The sequence below is a fragment of the Hetaerina americana genome, unplaced genomic scaffold, assembly GCF_022747635.1.
Source record: "Hetaerina americana unplaced genomic scaffold, ioHetAmer1.1.p SCAF_12, whole genome shotgun sequence".
In the NCBI taxonomy this organism is placed as follows: Eukaryota; Metazoa; Arthropoda; class Insecta; order Odonata; family Calopterygidae; genus Hetaerina; species Hetaerina americana.
In genome coordinates this window covers 8,286,480-8,305,510 of record NW_027286292.1, presented here as the reverse complement: position 1 = coordinate 8,305,510, position 19,031 = coordinate 8,286,480, and positions in this window count along the sequence as shown.

The window sequence follows — 19,031 nt, the reverse complement described above, 5'->3', positions numbered from 1 at the left end:
AGTCTTTGATCATCACTGAGCACTTTCGGCACCAACTTTGCACAAATATTTCGCATCTGTAATTGCTCCCTAATAATCCCGTGCACTATTGTTTTTGGCACATTACACTGCTCTGCTATCATCCGAACACTAAGACGACGATCAGAGTTCAGTACATCGCGAACTTTTCGCACATTTTCGTCGGTGAGTGTCGTTGATGGGCGTCCAGGCCGTGGTTCGTCGTCGACCTCTTCTCTGCCCTCCACGAACATCTTGTGCCACCGAAAGATCATGTTTCTGGACATGGCTGACTCCCCGTAAGCCTGGTTAATCATACCGACAGTTTCGGTAGACGATTTCCCAAGCTTGACCGCAAATTTGATGGAATAACGCTGCTCCAAAAACTTCGGCATCGCGTTCCGTGACGTGGGTCGAGCGTGGAGGTTCGCGTTAACAGAGCTCCTCACTACACCACAGCTCAGAGCCGACTGCCTTTTTCAGCGTCGCTTGCCAACATACCCCCCTCCAATCGCAGCCCGTCAGAGCGGTGCTGGGCGCGCCTGGAGCGGCGGGAAAAAATCAGTACACTTATTTTCCGGACGAACCCTGTATATTTCAATATAATGTTGCGAAATCTGTCTTGTGTTCATAGATTCCAAGAAGTTTCGTTTTCGGGGTTCATTAATCAATTGCACGATACAGATGTGAATTTCCATGGATTTAGACCAAAATTTGGGGCATTTAAAATTAATTCTTTACTTTTGGGGGAAATTAAATTGCTCTGCTCCGTTACTTTAATACGAGTAAAACGTGCGGCGAGCATACTTTATTTCATGCTTCCATGATATGAAAAATGGATCTCTGTAAAATATATGACGTTCCTATTATTAGCATTTAGTATCAAGAAAAATTCATCGTTATATACTTTCATAAAAAATTAGCACCTTAGAAATACAAGGTGTGATCAAAAAAAGACAGGACTGATTTTATAACTTGTTTATTCCGACGGATACAGCTTAATCGAACTTGTCGCCCTCAAAGTACATGCCTTGGTTGACAACACACCTTTGCCAACGTATCTTCCAGCTCTCGAACCCTGCCTGGCTAGCCGCCTTAGGGATCCTCTTCAGGTCCGCCTTACAATTAGTTTTAATGCCCGCAATAGAGTCGAACCGGTGCCCTTTCAAGGTTGATTTTAACTTTGGAAACATAAAAATATGATGGAGCCTCGTCTGTAGAGTAGGGTGGCTGCGGGACCACGGAAGTTCCGGGTCTGGCGGAAAACTCTGTCACGATCAGCGCCGTGTGGCCGGCGCGTTACCGCGACGCGTGTCATGCCCAAAATGTCTGTCAAAATTGTTTGACAGGATCCAAAACTAACGTTCACTTCCTCGGCTAACTCCCTAACAGTTACACGGCGATTTTCCCGCACCAATTTGGCATGGTTTATGTCTATCGAAGTGGAAGGCCGCCCCGTTCGTGAATCTTCATCTGTCGAGGTTCTGCTCGATTTAAAACGACTGTACCACTCAAAACACTGCCTCCAACCCATAGCTTAGTTGACAAAGGCTTGCTGAATCATTCCAAATGTCTCCGTAGCACTTATGCCAAGTTTGAAACAAAATTTCACGTACACACGCTGTTCCTCCTGCTCTTTCATTGCTGCCGTTTGACGCGGCGGCGAACAGGTGAAGACCCGTACCGCTGCTGCTGCGTAACGACTCGGCGAAAGCAAAACAACGCCTCTCGTTTTAGTCGTGAGATGTGACGCTATACAGCCCACTGTGTCTTGTTTTGATGTGTTGAATAATTTGCGCAGAATAAAATCAGTCCAGTCTTTTTTTGATCACATTTTGTAGACCGCCATCTGCCGCAAGGGCGTGGGTCGGGGGATTTAAGGCATCAGGCGTACATGTGCAAATATTAGTTGATAACGTATATGTATTTTTATTTGTCGTATTTTATCTTGATAGGGTAGTTTTTTGAATTATAATGACCAAACGTTACTGAACCTCTAAGCCCAAACTTACATGACACAAAATACCCTTTAACTCCATGTTATGTTTTTAAAAAAACTCGTTCTTTTGGTGTGGATACGTTTTTTCCCTTAATTCAATCAATCCATGACTATCCTTTTCTTCCCTCCACCTCGTCTTCTCGCAATCTTCCCCCATCGCCGCTTTCAGCATCCCATTGCCTCTCACTACCTCCTTCATCCATTGTTACCGCCTTTCTCAAATTCTTTCAACAGCCGTCTCTCTTCCCCTGTCGTGCCTATAACTTTGTTTTTATTTGCATTTTATTTGCTTTGTCCTTTTCCCTAACTAAATCTCAAAGGGCCCCAAAATTTACTTAGCCTTTTATATCAACGGCATGGTTTCTGAGCCATTCAAAACAGCTCCCATCAACGTTCGCATAAATTTTATACCTACGTATTAGTTAAATTTCTTCTTATCAGTTCCCGTTTCTTTGTAAAATATTCTGTGTCCAACGTAATTCTTAATTTTGTCGCTATATTAGTCCGCTTTTCCTGGTCTAAAACATTTCCAAATGGGTAAACCGTTCTACCAATTCTATTTTATATCCTCCGAATTTAATATTTGTGCAAGGTGTAGTAAGAGAACTTCCTCTTTTGAAAGCGTTTTGCGCCTGAAAAAAAGAATGCATGTTGCCGCAGTCTGTATGAGCAGTTCTGTTTCTTTAGAACCTCTTGCCTTATTTTTATTACGATGAATTCTCATACAATGGCAAAATATAAATATACACTCTGTTTACTTTCCTCTATTGTGAACAGTAGCTTACGATGAATTTTTAACGACTTGCATTGCATTTAGGTATGTTAACTATTGATTCCATTTCAACAATACCATGAGAGTATGTTGATGGATGAAGCTTTTGAAATTTAGAGCTGATCGTTGCAAGTAGATAATTTAACATTCATTACACCCTTGACGTTAGTTTTATCTGCTTTCATACAATGTGCTTTCGGGTGACCTTTCACTCATGTCATCAAAATATTTCAAGTAGAAGAAATACAAATCACCTTAACTCAGTATTCTACCGTTTAAATCCTTTGAAAGGCTTTCTCTTTCATGCATCCATTCTACTTTCATATACTCAGTTGGAATATTTCCCTTTTCTTTGGAGTAGAGCTAATTGTATCTTCTAGCAAAAGCGTAAACTATTCATTATTTTTCACTCCCAATCATGGCAATTATTTATCTCTAAAGAAATTATTGAATGAAACTATTGACATTATTGTAAAATTACTGCATATATCGGACCTCTCGAATATTTCCAAAAACGATGAAAATTGGAAACGAAGTTCTCATTTGTATTCAATTCACGTTCTCATATGTTATTAATTTTTCTTATTTAAATAGCTACTTATTATTCATAGTTCTACCGACGGGCGGCGTACTCACTCAAAGTGCTCTCCACAAAGGACCTCGAGTAGGGATCGAGATACCATTGAAGCATATTTGATGTCTCCAATATTCTTTTCTTAATTCGGCGAATAAGGAAAAGTAATTTTTAGCGAGATCAGGATTATATGCCGGATGTGAAAAAATTACAAAGGTACATCGCTTTGACTGCGGTCCGCGATTGCGGGTCGCAACGTGTTTGCTTCTGAAAAGGAGTCATGGAACCCAGCAGTTGACATCATTGAGATGAAGAGTTCTTCGTGAATAATTTTCCAAACAATGCCTAGCTAAGATTAGTTGGTCATTGGGATGATTGCTGCTTGGCCTATCAAGTCCTCCACTTTATTCTCTTTGGGAACAACGTCCGTTAGTGATGGTCTGCCACATTTTGGATCCACCGTGAAGGACGTGTGACCACTTTGAAAACTCCATTTCCACCTTACAACCGTGTCATAAGGCTGGCTATCATTTTCACAAAAAGCCATCATTTCATTGAAGATTTCCCGGCTATTGTAACTTTTCAAATAGAGAAACTTAATCACACTGCAAGCCTCAATGTTCTCCATAGTGCGGATTACTTCAATCTGCTGCTCTCTAAAGCAAAACCATTCAACATTAATAGATGTAATTTATAAAATTATGTACATATAGTCCAAATAATAAGCTGCATGAATTTCATCCACATATTTCGGTTATTTCTTAGCAATAAATACTTTAAAGCGATGCCCCCATTTCCTTTTATAAAAACCTTCTGAATAGGTGAATGGTAAAATATTGTAGCGATTCCTCAAGGTGCTTAATATCGTGAGACGTTAGTCAAGGTGGCAGAACATAGGTCTATTGTGATCACGTGTAGTTTTATCGTAATCGGCTCCAACGGCGATGAAAATCTCTGAATATTCTCCATAATCCTCTTACCAGCTTACATAAGAAGGCCCAGTAGTACCCGGCCTGACCTAGAGACGGCGGTAGTTGTTTGAATAATATCACTCTAATGGAAAATTTACAATCAATAAAGCATATGTTTCAAGTCTGAAGTCGCCACGTTGTTTAGTATTTGTTTGGCAGCCATCAATAGTGAACGTTTTCAGTGAATTTCTGAAAATGGAGAAAATTGATCATCACTAAGTGATACAATACTTTTATTTGAAAGGCCTCGGCCAAACCATTATAAAAGCTCCACTGGTTTCTAGTGCTCTGGGTGAGTCTGCTCCTTCGTTTAAAAACAGTAAAATATTGGGTAGCAGAGTTTAAACGAGGCCGTACCAGCTGTCAAGACAAGCATCGCATCGGTCGACCAAATGAGGTTACGACTCCAGAAACGGTGAAGAAAATCCACAAAGGGATACTGGATGATTGTCATCGTCGAGCTAGCAGACATAGTTGGTATTTTAAAAACTGCGGCACATCGCATATTGACTGAAAATTGGACATGAGAAAGCTGTGTGCAATATGGGTGCCGCGTTTGCTCACACTCAAACAAAACCAGTGTCGTGAAGATATTTTGGTTGAGTTTTTCGCAAAGTTTCACAGCAACAAAGCAGAATTTTTGTGTCGTTTCATAGCCATGGATGAAACATGGGTCCATTACTTTACACTCGAGACAGGAGGACAATCAAACCAATGAATTGGCGAAGACCGTTTCATCTGCAGGCAAGGTCATGGCGTCGGTTTTTGGGATGCGCGCGGGATAGTTTTCATTTACTATCATGGAAAAGGAAAAAAAACTATCAACGGCGAGTATAATGCGAACTTATTGCAACGTTTGAGCGAAGAAATCAAGCAAAAGCGGCCGCATTTGACTGAGAAGAAAGTGTTGTTTCATCAAGACAATGCACCAGCTCACAAATCCGTTATTGAAAAGGCCAAAATTCATAAATTGAAGTTTAAATATGCTACCTCATGCTCCTCTATTGCTCCATGCATACGTCATAGCACCCTATTTGCCAGATTTAGCCCCCTCGGATTATTTTCTGTTCGCAAACTTGTAAAAAATAGGTCGGTGGTCAAAGATTTTTCGACCGTGAAGAAGTGATGTCGGCAGTTAATGGCCATTTTGAGGAGCAAGACAGTTCTTATTATAAAAAGGGTATCGAACTTATTGAACATCGCTGGGAAAAGTTTATAGAGCCGAAAGGAGATTATGTAGAAAAATGAATACATTTTTTCCAAAATTTTTGTGTTTTCTTTGTTGTGTCGGGTACTTGTGGGACCACCATCGTATTCTTTTCCTTTCAACACAGAATGGAAAGTTTTGAGTGAATAAGTACGACAATGGAAACTTTAGGGAATCCTTATCGTGTTCTTGAGCTGAGCTTGATCTTCAACACGCATTAATGTGTGCGTGACCTGCAAGTATTAAACAGTAAATCAAAACAAAATATCATTTTAACTTAAAAAGATAGCAGTGTTTCTTTACAGAAATTATACATTTCTCAACACTACCAAGTGTGTATGACAAGATGGACGACCGAACAGGCTGTGTACCAAACTACGAAATCCAAGGTAAAGGGATGTATGATGTATGTATAAATGGTTTCTCCGAAGAAACTTGATCGACCTTATCCCCTAATACATCGTGAGGAGACCAATTGGTATTCTGAAGCGCACCTATTGCTCCATGCATACGTCATAGCAACCTCGACACCCTTCCTTTGATTGCTGAGGATGGTCTGAGAGAGCCTTAAACTGACCTGCTCGTATAGTAGAGAGTTTGTTATAGCAACGGCATTAAAACACGCCAAATGGTTATGGAAATCAATTATATTCCTGAAGCAATGAATGACTGGGACGAGTTCCTATTTTTTTGTGAGGATAACGAATTTTTTATGCGTAAAAAAGTCGATTAGATATAGAAGTTATCAAATTGTGTTTTATGATGATGAAGCATTTTTGAGCACATGTCGTTTTTGCAAACATTCGTTAGGAAATGTAATGTGAGAGTCACCTGTATGACAGGTGGGAGTTTATCTTTACCAACATGACTTCAGCGCCTCAAAGTGACTAGTACTTTACTTATGTTACGATAACCCCTGAGGCTGGGCTTTGCTCGTTACACGGGGACTGATTTCAGTTTAAAAACTCACAAGGAATCATATTCGTTGATGCTATTTTCAAGGAGTGTGATTATAAGTCAGGTATTTATATGTTGATAACGTAAGATGAATCGGTGAAAAAGTGAAGGTTTACAACGAAATAAAGATGAGTTATTAGTTTTTATTGTTTATGCGTTCGAAAATATGTATTTTAATGATGTCATCATAAAAATCGTTTGGAGGAAAAAGAAAGAGCAGGGTGACTCTAAAACTTTTTTAATCATTGTTAATTCGGCACGCTGTTTAGTGCAGCTACATGCCATTCCCCTATTTATTTGTCTAATCTAAAAAAAACTCCCGTTTCTTTGAATGAGAATTATCTCATTCATAATGTTTTTAACATATCTATTATTACTTTCTTAATTGAGATTGGGAAAAATCATCATGGAACTATGAAAATATAATTTTTTGAGATCGGAGCAACTGTATCTTCGGTGACGTCGCAGCGTAGTGCCCGATTGAGCTCAGGGTGAGAGGCGCTTTAGAATACCAGTTGCTTACTTTAATCTTAAAGAGAGGGAGGTCTAGGCTTTATTAAAATTCTTCAATACAAGACTTCATCACAACCGCAACCTCAAAGTTGAAGAACAATTTGGAACACGACCCCATTTTACTCGTATTACTACTGGTATAGGGAACTATTTGTCTTTAACTCGAAACACTTTAACTCTTATTTTGTGGAGGAAGGATTGCAGATTGCGAATCTGGTAATGTTTCCAGCAAAAATTCAAAAATTATGCTTTGTGTTTTCTCCTTAAAATTAGGCTCTCGGTGAATTCTAGAAAAAACGCAGGCAAACGATATTTATTTAATCAACAGCGTAGTGATGACACCATATGTCTACCTACCGTAAACCTGCAGTGAAACACGTAAGGGTATCCTGTATTGATTCCAAATATATATTTAAATACCCTTCTAGTATTTTTTAAACCAGGAAAACGTAAGTTGTCTTCACGAAACTAACGGTTTCGTAACGGTACTGTTATATGTAATTCCAACCATGAAAGGCTATGAAGTGACTTGTACAGGGCCTGTATTCTAGAGAAGAACTACTTTAAGGAATCGCTTTTACTTCTCCTAATAGTAAATAGGGTTCTAAATAATAATCTGTATATCTTCTTGACAGTCTTAAAGTCGAAGAGAAATTCTTTTCCACCCCAAATATTCAGACTCTCAGCTCTAGATCTAACTATTAGAGTAATCATAGATATTTGAAAATATAATAGACGCAATCCCCATTTCTACAGACAATTTTGAAGATTATTTTTTGTAATCAAAATAATCCGAATAAACGTGTGTATGATGCGTTTACAGAGAAAAAAAGAGCTTAGCTTGTAAGTTAATTCAGTCAAATGTTTGGTGTTATTACTTATCTGAAATTCAGTGTTAATTATTTAACTAGTAGAAATAACTGCAGTCAGTTTATCCTATAGCATCATTACTTTAATGAAAGAAATGAAAAAATGAAAAATGAATTTATTTATTACATACATCCCTTTTTTTCGTATATGTATGTACATATTTTTATCTTGTTCGAAAGTCTCACGGGTCTGAATAATAAATCAAATGAAGAAGTAAGATGGCTAAAATAAAAAAATATATAGAAAAAAACAAAAAAAGACGCTCACGAGTATTCCGAAATTTTCGGTGGAAAGACCACCTTCCTCTGCAGAAAGAAAGACGTTAGGCCCGCAAGGCTGTACACACGGAGAAATATGACGTAGATGAGGATAGCTTAGGTCCAGGCTTACTCGATGCTGAGATAGAAAGGGCATTCAAGGAATAGAAATAAAATAAGGCCGAGGGGGTTGGTAGGATCCCCTACTTAGGGGTTTAAGAAAATTTGGGAAGAGTTTTTATGGAATGATACGTTGCATTTGTATGGGAGAAAATTTGCCGGAATAATCTGGCATGTCAGATCAATGTTAGTCCCTGTTCAAAAAATTCATCGTCATATTCGTACAAAAATAATCTACATCGACACCGTAACCCTCAAGCCGCTTCAATGACGTGTGGCGGATATGTTAGAGCACCAGACATTCACCTATGCGTACAATAATATTAGTAATCGACTGCCGGGTTTAGGGAGATTTTTGATGGGCCTTGGCACTACATATTAAAGTACTTCTAAGCCCTAAACTAGTGGAACACAAAATATTCTTCAACCCAAAACTTCATTTTATATTATTTCATTCTTAACTCTGCCTACTTTTTACTGCCTTAATATCATCCGAAATGGCAACTCATTTTTATATGCATCTCTCATTCTCAGTATTCTTTATTATTAACAATGCTATTATCGTTTGAAGCAATGCATTGCCTCTGAGTATATCCTATGTCCACTTTTCCTACTTTCTTAAAATTTCGCCCTATAACCAACTCTCTTCCCCTCCCATACCCAGATATCCATTTTTTATTTTCATTTCCGTACAATATATTTGCTTCGTTCAATTCCTCAACCATATCTCATTATAAATTTCTGGCGCTTTCCCGGCGTATGTTATTGTTGAATTCTTGTCGTGTTTTCCACCGGGTTAGGTTTTCCACCTTTGCTAACTCTTCGATGAATGAATCACCCATCGTTTTCAGGGCAATTCCGCTTCCCCACACCTTCACCCTCCCTCCTCTCATAGAAAAAGAGTGGGTCTGCAAAGAATGTAGCAGTGGCAGAAAAGTCGATCTCCGAAAAATGACTGCTACATACGAGTATTACCTCTTTTCATGGATCAAGTACCTCTGATTGTTCCACAGAACTTTTCGCTCTTTGACTTCCTTTTTTATTTTTTAGCAATAAATTTCACTATACGTAAATTATTGCTTTTGAGCCGGATCTCCATAACCCCCTTTACCAGTCGATCCCAATAATCCTTTGAGTGACAGAGTAAGTATGCCTTGTCCCATGTAATGGCATGGTCTCACTTAGTAAAATGCACTGCGACTGCTGACTTGGGCGACTTTTGACTGCTTTTAAGCCGACCTTTACCATACTGATACCTCGATGAAGTCGGCGGCTGGCCAACTACTTCTACGGCGGTGCAGCCTTGCCTTGGTTCACGGATACCGAGGGCAAAAGAGTGATCCTTGGACTGTAACGCGAGAAAACTGAATGCCCTCCATTTGTGCCTTTCTCCTACACGACACGGTTTCCATATGTGAAGTTACTAAAGAGGAGTATCACCCCTCTCTCCCATGAAGCTTCTCATTACATGTTACAATAACCAGTCTAACTAATCTCTCTTCGTTTAGACCACTCCGCCTATTCTTTTGATATGTTCACGTGCCACATGAAAGGTTTAATAAAAGTATGTTGACCTATCATTTGGCCTTTTCTAAATCGAATAATTAAATCCATCTATTTAATTATGTATATTTTGCTCATTTTCACTGTAATTCCAACACGTCAATACTGTACGATGCATGATATTTAATTCATTCTTCCCATCCTAGCACCACTCTTTCTAGAGAGTAGCCCGCAATCTGGCGGCATTCTTATTTCTATGTAAAATGCTATATCGTCTGAAAATAATCTAAATCTATATATAACGTGGGGACGTTGTTGATGCATTCAGCTGCATCCACATTTGTCTCTTTGACACCATTGGCTTCAACGCGGCGATACCAACATGGAATTTACGTGGATTGAAGCCATCGTCCTCATTGCTGACGGAGTAATGAGAACAGAACCACCTTTTCTTCCTATGGCCGCAAGACCTCTTGATTGCCTTTAACTTCGCCGAATCATTTGCACTGCTGAGGATTGTTGTAGTAGCGTAAATAATTTCTCGCATACCACACGATGCGCTGAGTGGAGTTTTCGGCGTTCATCTCTATCCGTGTTAGCGGGTATGTCTGCAGAAATCCTCGGCTGCGGAACCCACCAAAGCTAATGGTACTTTCAGAGTAGGCCCGTTTTGGAAGCGATGCCCGAAGTCTCGGAGGCTGACAGTGTGGTTTTCTATGTAGATTCCCTCTGTAAAAATGATACCCTGCATGCAACTTACAAGTGTTCCTTGTCCTTGCGTGGAATAGGAGAACTGATTTTCGGGTAACTAACGTATAGGCAAGAACCCCAGATGTGAAAATGACGGAGAAAATGACTCTGCTAGGATTTCTCTGCTCGATACTTCTGCTGGTTACTCTTCACTACCCCCACTAAATTTCTTCATTGTGGATGCAAATAATAAATTATTAGTAACTTCCCGCACTTTTTATTGCGATACTACTGGTTTCAGCATTTACTGTCCACGTCAAAGTACATAGCTGGTGAGAGTCAACGGCCAAAGCCGGCATAGCCTCAATATAAAAAGTACAAAAAATTACAAAGCTTTAAATATTTTTTTTATGGAACGATTCCGCAAAAACATTCCTGATCCCATTATATATATATATATATAGTCCCGGTTGAGGAAATATTTTTACTCTTGTGATCCGTTCGATTCCGCCTTCCCCACCTCTATTGTGTTCGTCCTTTATATGTGTTCCTATCCCTTTTCCTTATATCTGTTTCTGTATATATGAGTATTTATTCGCCGTTTGGCGGGATTTCGTGTTTGAATGTGTATATATATATATATATATATATATATATATATATATATATATATATATATATATATATATATATATATATATATACTTCTTACTTCTCTTTCGATGCTCAATTTTAATTCCATTCCCCAATCCCTTGCATACCTGACTGAGTGCTTTAAATTATAATGTGTAGGATATGTGAATAGTGTTGCCATAACGGTGAATTATTTATTCAGTGTAAATGAACATCTCATTACTGCGTCATGCTGTGACGCCTTGTGTAATCAGTTAAGCCTTTCGTTCCGGCGGAATTCGTTGAGAAATACCTCCAATGCACTTGATGTCATGAGAGGCTTGCTACACATCTGTACTGTTGCACTCTGTTTAGCCATCCTATTCGAAAAATTTCTCTGGTATAAATTCAACCGTTTAGGTCGGCCCTCAGTGGGACACCAGTCCCCTCACTCAGGAACTGGACCGAGGTTATGTTTGAGCATTCTTAACCCCAGCAGCCCCTTTAAAGCATAAGGCCTCTGTCGAATAATTGTACGTTCAGTAGTTTTTCCAAAGAAATGTGTTGCTTGGTCAAAAATTATTACCAGATATATGCAGGTATTCCTTGGTTACGCGGTGAGGTTGCGATTTCAAAGGAAATTCTACCTCCAATACTGAAAAATGTAGCATAAAATATTGCCATAGGTCCGCTCATTATCGTTTTTATATGTAAGAGGCTTTGCTAAAATCTACCTCTCCAGTTGAAAAACCCTGACATAATAGAAGCAAGCCAACTCCACAGCTGCAATAGCCATTTTCTGAGAAATCTAGAACTTAGTTCATGAAATTTAAAATCAGACGAAACCTTGCAGAGTAAGGATATATTTTTCCTGGAGTGTGCATTATTACCCTTTGTTGTGTAATTCTTTTATTCAATATTTCCGTCAATATTTATGGTAGATTTTAGTTTTAAAATTCTAAGCGCTGATAAAGACCGAAGGACCAAGACCGGATGGGATCTGCATACAACAGACCAAGAAGACCAAAGAAATACATTTTCGAGGTTGTATATCTTGATTGAGCTAAAAATAATTATTTAGAAAAACTAACACATGAACAATTATTTGACTGTGGACTCATGCCATGAGAGGAGCTGATAATGCGACGAGGGGTCGAATTTATCTGTCTAATTACCGAGATAGGATTGGTGAAGCACTGAATTTGATATCCGTGAGCTTCATTTTCAACCTCTCTTCTCTCTCGGACTCGATCTTGCGTGCGCGAGATCCGTTCCCCAGCGTAGCAATATCATCGTCGGATTTACACGGCGTTCGACGCATTGCGAAGATAAGCTCACGTCGTATGCATTCAAAAGTAGCTGAGAAAGGCTTAATCAGATTCTCGATAAGTAGGAAAGGTTGGGGAGACGCTCCTAACACTTAAATTTTCGTAATGCAACGCCCGTATTTTTGCAATACTTTGATTAAATGAATTGCTGTAGCTGTTGGGTTCTTTCTATTCTGATGCTCTGACCACAGGGCGATTTAGGGTAGCCAATGTTGAGTGCATTACAGGAAAAATAAGAGAGGAATGCAATGAAGATAAACCACAAATGACGAAAGTAATGAAATGCTAAAGAAGTGGGAAAGCTTAGATAAGCATTAAATTAGGAGGGAATAAACTAGATCAGATGAAGCAGTTAAGGTATCTGAGCAGTATTTCGTATAAATATGGAGATGTTAATTGGGCCAGTAGGAGGCAAATTGCGTTTACGAGAAGCATTTACTAGGAGCATTTACTAGAAGCATCTACTTGAAGCGTTTACCAGAAGTATTTACCGGAAGTAAAACGAAGCGTTTACTGGAAGAGAATTGCTGATCTGTACACCAATTAACAATGTAAAGAAAGTAGTCGCGCGAGTAAAGACTTTAATATGGAGCATGTGCCTTGTAGGATCTAAAAACTGCCACAATTCAGGAATAAATAGTACTTTGAGCAATTATTATTCGGAATAATGGAGTGGATTTCATAATTCAGAGGCCTGACCTTTCATTGTATAGGCAGCCGCGCAAACTTGCGGGAGTTTCTTTTACGATACAGTTGTCACTAAAGTCAGTGCATATGATACGCAATTGCATGACGAAAGTTATGATCAGTTGTAGGTCAAAGCGTAAGTATTCTTCAGGGAAAATAAATATGAATGCAAATTTCTCAAGACCAATCAAAGTAGGTACATCCAGTTTTAGGAAAGTAAGTAATAACGAAGGCCGTGCTACAGATAATTTTCGTGCCCACCACCCACAAACGTAATGTTTTATATAGAACAATTGCCGAAGCTCTACAAACAAAAGATCATTAATAGAAAAAGTACAAGGGATGTATCGTCATCGGAACCGAAATTTGGTCCCTTAATATGTAGCAGACGGGGAGATTTTTCCGAAAAGTTTATCATCTACAGGTAAGATGGACTTGGTGGAGCATTCTTAGTAGTGTACTCACAGCTCAATGGCCATCATTTAGGAGTAAGGTGGAAGAACGGACCATCAAGCCTCAATCTTGCCATAATAAAGACGTTTTATTATTATTACTATTATCGTTGGGAATATGACGACAACGATATAGATAGTGTTTGGTGTATCATGAAGGACCACAATCAAGTTATTTATAGTTTCATTCCAATACCCGCTGACTCCATCCAACATACCATGTGTTCTCTCAAAGGTCGATGCCAAACATCCAAAGTCTTCACCAAGCATAGCAACAGTAAATTTGTATTGACCAGCGACCTTAATGCGCCATTAATTCATTCGGAAGATTATTGCGTAGAAAAACAGGTAGAAAATCGTAATTCATGGATTAAACTCTCTCGGGTTTTCAGCCCTGTCAGGTAATCAATGGACCACGTTTCTAAGCACACCCCACCATCGTCTGAAGAAATTACAAGTGGAAATATACATTTAAATCCGACAAAATCTTAACTCGACATTCTAAGTCCTAAAGACGATGGCGGTGTTTGCCGTCGAAGCGTCAGCCGCTGATAACCAGACCCAGTTGGAAATCCGAGAAAATTTCATCTACGCAATTCGGAAAAACATCTGACTTTTCATCGCAATTCATGTTGAAATTGACGTTGGCCAAATTCTTGAGTGAACAAATATTTAAATTTCTGATTAAACAGCATGCTCGAAATATTTTAGACTCATACCCCAATGACTATTAAAGACTAGGACATAACATAGGGCATTAGCGATCGCTAAGCCACATTAGCACAAATGAAAACAACAGAGAGTTCATTAAAGTTGAAGTGATTAAGGAAAGGCATATCTTTTCATTAAAGGGATTCGGAAGGCATTAAAACGACTAGCAGAAATTCAGGTTGGAAACAGAGCGCTGATCTAGAACTAACGTGGAAGATGCTATAAAGTATAATTCTTAATGATATAGAGTTAATATCATAAAAACTCAAACGCTATATTAAGGAATTAATATGATACGGCAGTGAAGTCAGAGTAAATATTATGGAGAAAAGAAAACTTTGCTCGAAATTTTAAAATGGTTTAGAAAGAATAAATAAAAATATAATGAAGGTCACAGACGAAAAAACTCATAATACATGTATGTCGAGGAAAAACTGTAATGAATATAAAAACACATTTTGGTGCCTTCATAGTCAAACTCTTAATATGTTTATAGAGGTCATCCCTAACTCCTTTTGGTCATGCGTTTGGATATAAAAGGGAAACGTTCAAATGTTAATTATTTAGAGGCAGAAAATGACGGAATTGTGAAAGAAGTTGTAAATTAGCCTAATGTCCTGATCAATTTCTTTCTGAAGGAGAACAGCAAAAATAAGCAAATAATAAAGCCCTCCACATAGATGTTAAGGAAACCCTCAATTGAATACTGAAGGAATTTTTTAAGGCGTCAAACCGTATTCAACTTTATTTACAATGCGATAGAAAAAGTTTCAAAGCCTCTGATTTCGGATTTAGATCGAGTTCAGCGGACGGGGGCTAGATTTGTCAAACATTTTTATGACCAATGCAGTAGCGTAACTACTTTGCTGGAAAATTTAGGTTGGGATTCCCTTACACAGCGGCGTTTACAATATAGATTAAACTTATTAAAAACAATTAAAGATGGGTTCTTTTCCGATGAAATCAAGAACATAATACGAACCCCAACGTATTACGGGCGGAGGGATCAAGAATGTAAGATTAAAGAGATAGACTGATAGGTTTAAAATGTCATTTTTCCGAGAACAATAAGAGACCAGAATGCTTGTAATCCCTCAGTAGTCAGTTCGACACAATAAGTATTAACCTACAAGTTAGGGGCTGCGCATGGTTATACATATGTTTTATTTGTAGGTTCCACCCACCTTCCCCATCCATTTGAAAAACTCTAATCCCCTCTTCCCCTAACACTTTCTTCCTGGTGCTGCACCCCCTGCCACGCACCTTTTTGGTGGCTCGCAGGATATTGATGTAGATGTACTCATAGATTGGAAGCTAGCTAATAAAATCCCTCTCTATAGCGAAAAGTCTATAGGTAGGACCTCAGTAATTAATTATAAAGCAGCCTTAGGGAGGACTTCAATAATCAAAGACCGATTTATTTAGCATCGATATCCTGCAAAATCGTCGAAAATATATTGTTAGCAATATGCGCCATGTCCTTTCCCGACAGTGGGAATATACTTTGCCGTAACATGCACAGGTTTAGGAAAAGCGAATCATGCGAAAAACAATTCCTTCTTTAAGGGCAGAAAATGACGGAAGTGTGACAGCAGGTAAGCCCAATATCCTGATTCGGTCTCTTTTTATTTATGAGATCTGAGAAAGGAAATTTATATGTAGGGACTTTTAGATTTGATGCTTTCCCGGCGCGCGATAGCAGTGGAATTTTCTTGGGTTTTCCATTGAGCCAGTTTGTCAACCACCCATGGGCAATAAGTTTGAAATCGCTACGGAGTTACTTGTTACGCCAATCTGTCAACGAAGGTGTCGCTACTCACTATTTTCATCCTTTTAACTCCTAAATGAACTGTTAAAATTGGCTCAAAAACGTTTCCCTTACTTTGTGATGAGCATGGTGAAAACTATATCTCAAGTATGATGAAGTTTCCTCGGGTCTTCCACCGGGTCAGGGGTTCCATATTGGCCGACGTTTCGATGCTCGATTCGTGCATCCTCCTCAGGGAAGATGATTGCCACTCTCAGTCAAATAGTGTTTATTTTTCCAAGTAGCTGTCAAACTGGATTATTTTGCGTGTCTTTTTCTTGTCGATGAAGAGCGGGTGGTCTTTGCAGGGACGTAAAGTGTCCGGAATCTGTAGGGGGGAGCCAATGCGGTGTGGTGGAAGAGTTGCCTCTGGGTAGCACAGCTGAAGTTGTTCGTGGATGATGCGTGCCAGGGATAGGAGTTTGTGTTTCGGGCGTTTCCATAATATTGCGCTGGCGCTCTGCATGATGTCCTCTAAGCTGGGCGTTATAGTTGGAGATTCTGTTTGCGGTTCGAGCTCGTAGCCGGCATAATCTGTGGAGAAGAGGTTCGGTGTTACAGTGTGCATGTATGTCGGAGCTGGGGAATGTGGATATCAAGAGATGTAGCCATCTTAGAAACCTCCTTTACAAGGCGGCCCATGTATTGATGATATTGTTGCGGGGGAGGATCGCAAGCGCGGCGTACTCCATAACCGGGCGCACAAAAGCCTTGCAAAGAAGTAGACCGCACTCAACGAAAATCCCCTTCCCTCTCTATTAGACCACTTCGACGGATGCACCTCGCCCACACATCCCTGAAATGTAGCTTAAATATGAGATGGTTGTCGTAGGTGACCCCCAGATATTTCACCGAATTAGACGTTGGAATCGTGGGCTTCGGCAGCCCCACTATTCTTCGGTCAAGGTGACTCTTAAATATCATAAATGTGGACTTGTCTGGGTTTGTTAGCAGTCTCCATTTTCTAAACCACTCTTCTGGCTCCTTTTTCTGTGCCTGCAGACTTACCACCGCCCTTTCGTGGCGCAATGCTGACGTCCAGATAGCTGTGTCGCCGGCGTATTGCGCGGTGGTCACTGTCCTTCGTGGCTTGCTGTCTGCTGGTATGTCCAGAAGTACAGGGTGAAGAGCAGCGGTGACATTACAGTTCCTTGAGGTACCCCAGATGTAGGGTAAAAGGGGGCTGAATATGCATTACCTATTTTCACCCTTACTACCCTAGAGAGAAAGTATTAAATAGTTTCATCAATGTCGGGGAGACTCCTAATCTCTCCATTCAATTTTTGAGGCCTCCCTTCTTCATAGGTCTGTGGTGTGAAATTTCAGGCGCCATGATTTTTCAACATATTATATTTAAATCTACGTGTATTGATGTAAAATGACCGAAAAAGTTGTCTCTAAATTTATTTGGAAACCGAAATCGAATTCTTGATTATTTCTTCTGCTTGCTTTCGATCACAATAAAATTGACACCATTTCTTCTTCTCAATATAGCGTCCAGCGTTACTTTTTTGAAGCAATCTATGACTCCAACTTTGCATTTCCACGTTTTTGGAAATTTTTCTTTATAATGGGAATTCAAAGTATATACTTGTAGTCAGATTCTCATGTTTTCCGGCCGAATGCCAAAAAATCTTCACTCCAGAAAATATATCAAAAAACTGGGTTGGAATTGAAATTTTCCGGTGACTTTTTAGTTGTGTAAATATTATCCTTTATTCATTTAATATTTAAATAACTAAATTCATCTTTTAAAAAATTAAAGACCTTACATATGCTTCCGCCGTTCGTCATTAACTTTGTGTAACACTATGCGGTGGCTTCCATGCCCTCCAGAGTCAAACATACGTTAACTGAATGACAATAATTTAACATTATCTCAAATTTTATTTAACCATACCACTTGATTTTCCTTGTAACATGTTAGGCAATAAGGTTTTGTTGTCTCCAACTTTTTAATTTGTTTTGATCAATATCAAGCAGCACCTTTTTTAGAGGTAACATTAATTTTATCGCTGTCAAAGGTAATGTCATCTCCATTTTTTTAAAGTTACCTTTCTTATATTTATTTTTATAAAATGTGAATAAATTAGCGTGTGACAAGTGGATCATGTTTTTGAGTCAATGGAATTTAATCCAGTTCACTAATGAGAATATTACACGCCCTTTACCTTTTGTTTCCCAGGATTCCCCCAATGGAAGTGGCGCCCAGAACGGAGACAACCGCTTCGAGGTTTCTCTCAACCGATGGCGCCGCTGGCGTCGCTCGATGTTCAGCCGTTGCTCATCTGTGCCTTCGTCCACAGCATCGCCTCTCCGCCTCGCCGAGTTTGCGAAAAAAGTCGGAGCAGAAAGCGTGTTACAGGTGAACAACTTCCCTTGCAAAGGAATTGTCCGTCATTGGTCCTATTTGCACTTTGTGAAAATTATTTACTACTATTAATTAATTGCTCAAAAATATTGACTTCATTTTTAAATCATTACGGTTACTGCTAACGTAACACTCTACGGCATGTGTATTATGTATGGAGCTATTAATAAAGCATTATTAAAAATTTTGCACAATAAATGATGCGAATAAAACGTTACCACCACTCTTTATTGAACATTTCTCGTAAAACCGTATTGCGTTAAATGATGAATCGTAATCGAGAAATGAGTCGGTTTCAGTTTATTTAAGAACAGAAATAGGTGCAGTACTTATGTTTTGCCTAATTCTTTAATTCAACTGCTAATCACTGGCGGCCAAGAGTGTTTCAAGAGGTTACAACGATCATGGCAAAACGAACGACTGATGAACTGCTTCTTTGTCTTCAACCTCAGGTTTTTCTAGCATAACTGTTGGCTCTTCTCCGATAACTCCTTTGAAACTTGAGATTGAATTTGCCTAATGTCCGTCAAAATACTTCCATCCCAAGTTATACTGTTTCCCAAGTAGATGAAGGATTCTACTCGCTCAAGTTTCACATCTCGAATAGTTATTATCGCACATGCCTTCAGCTTC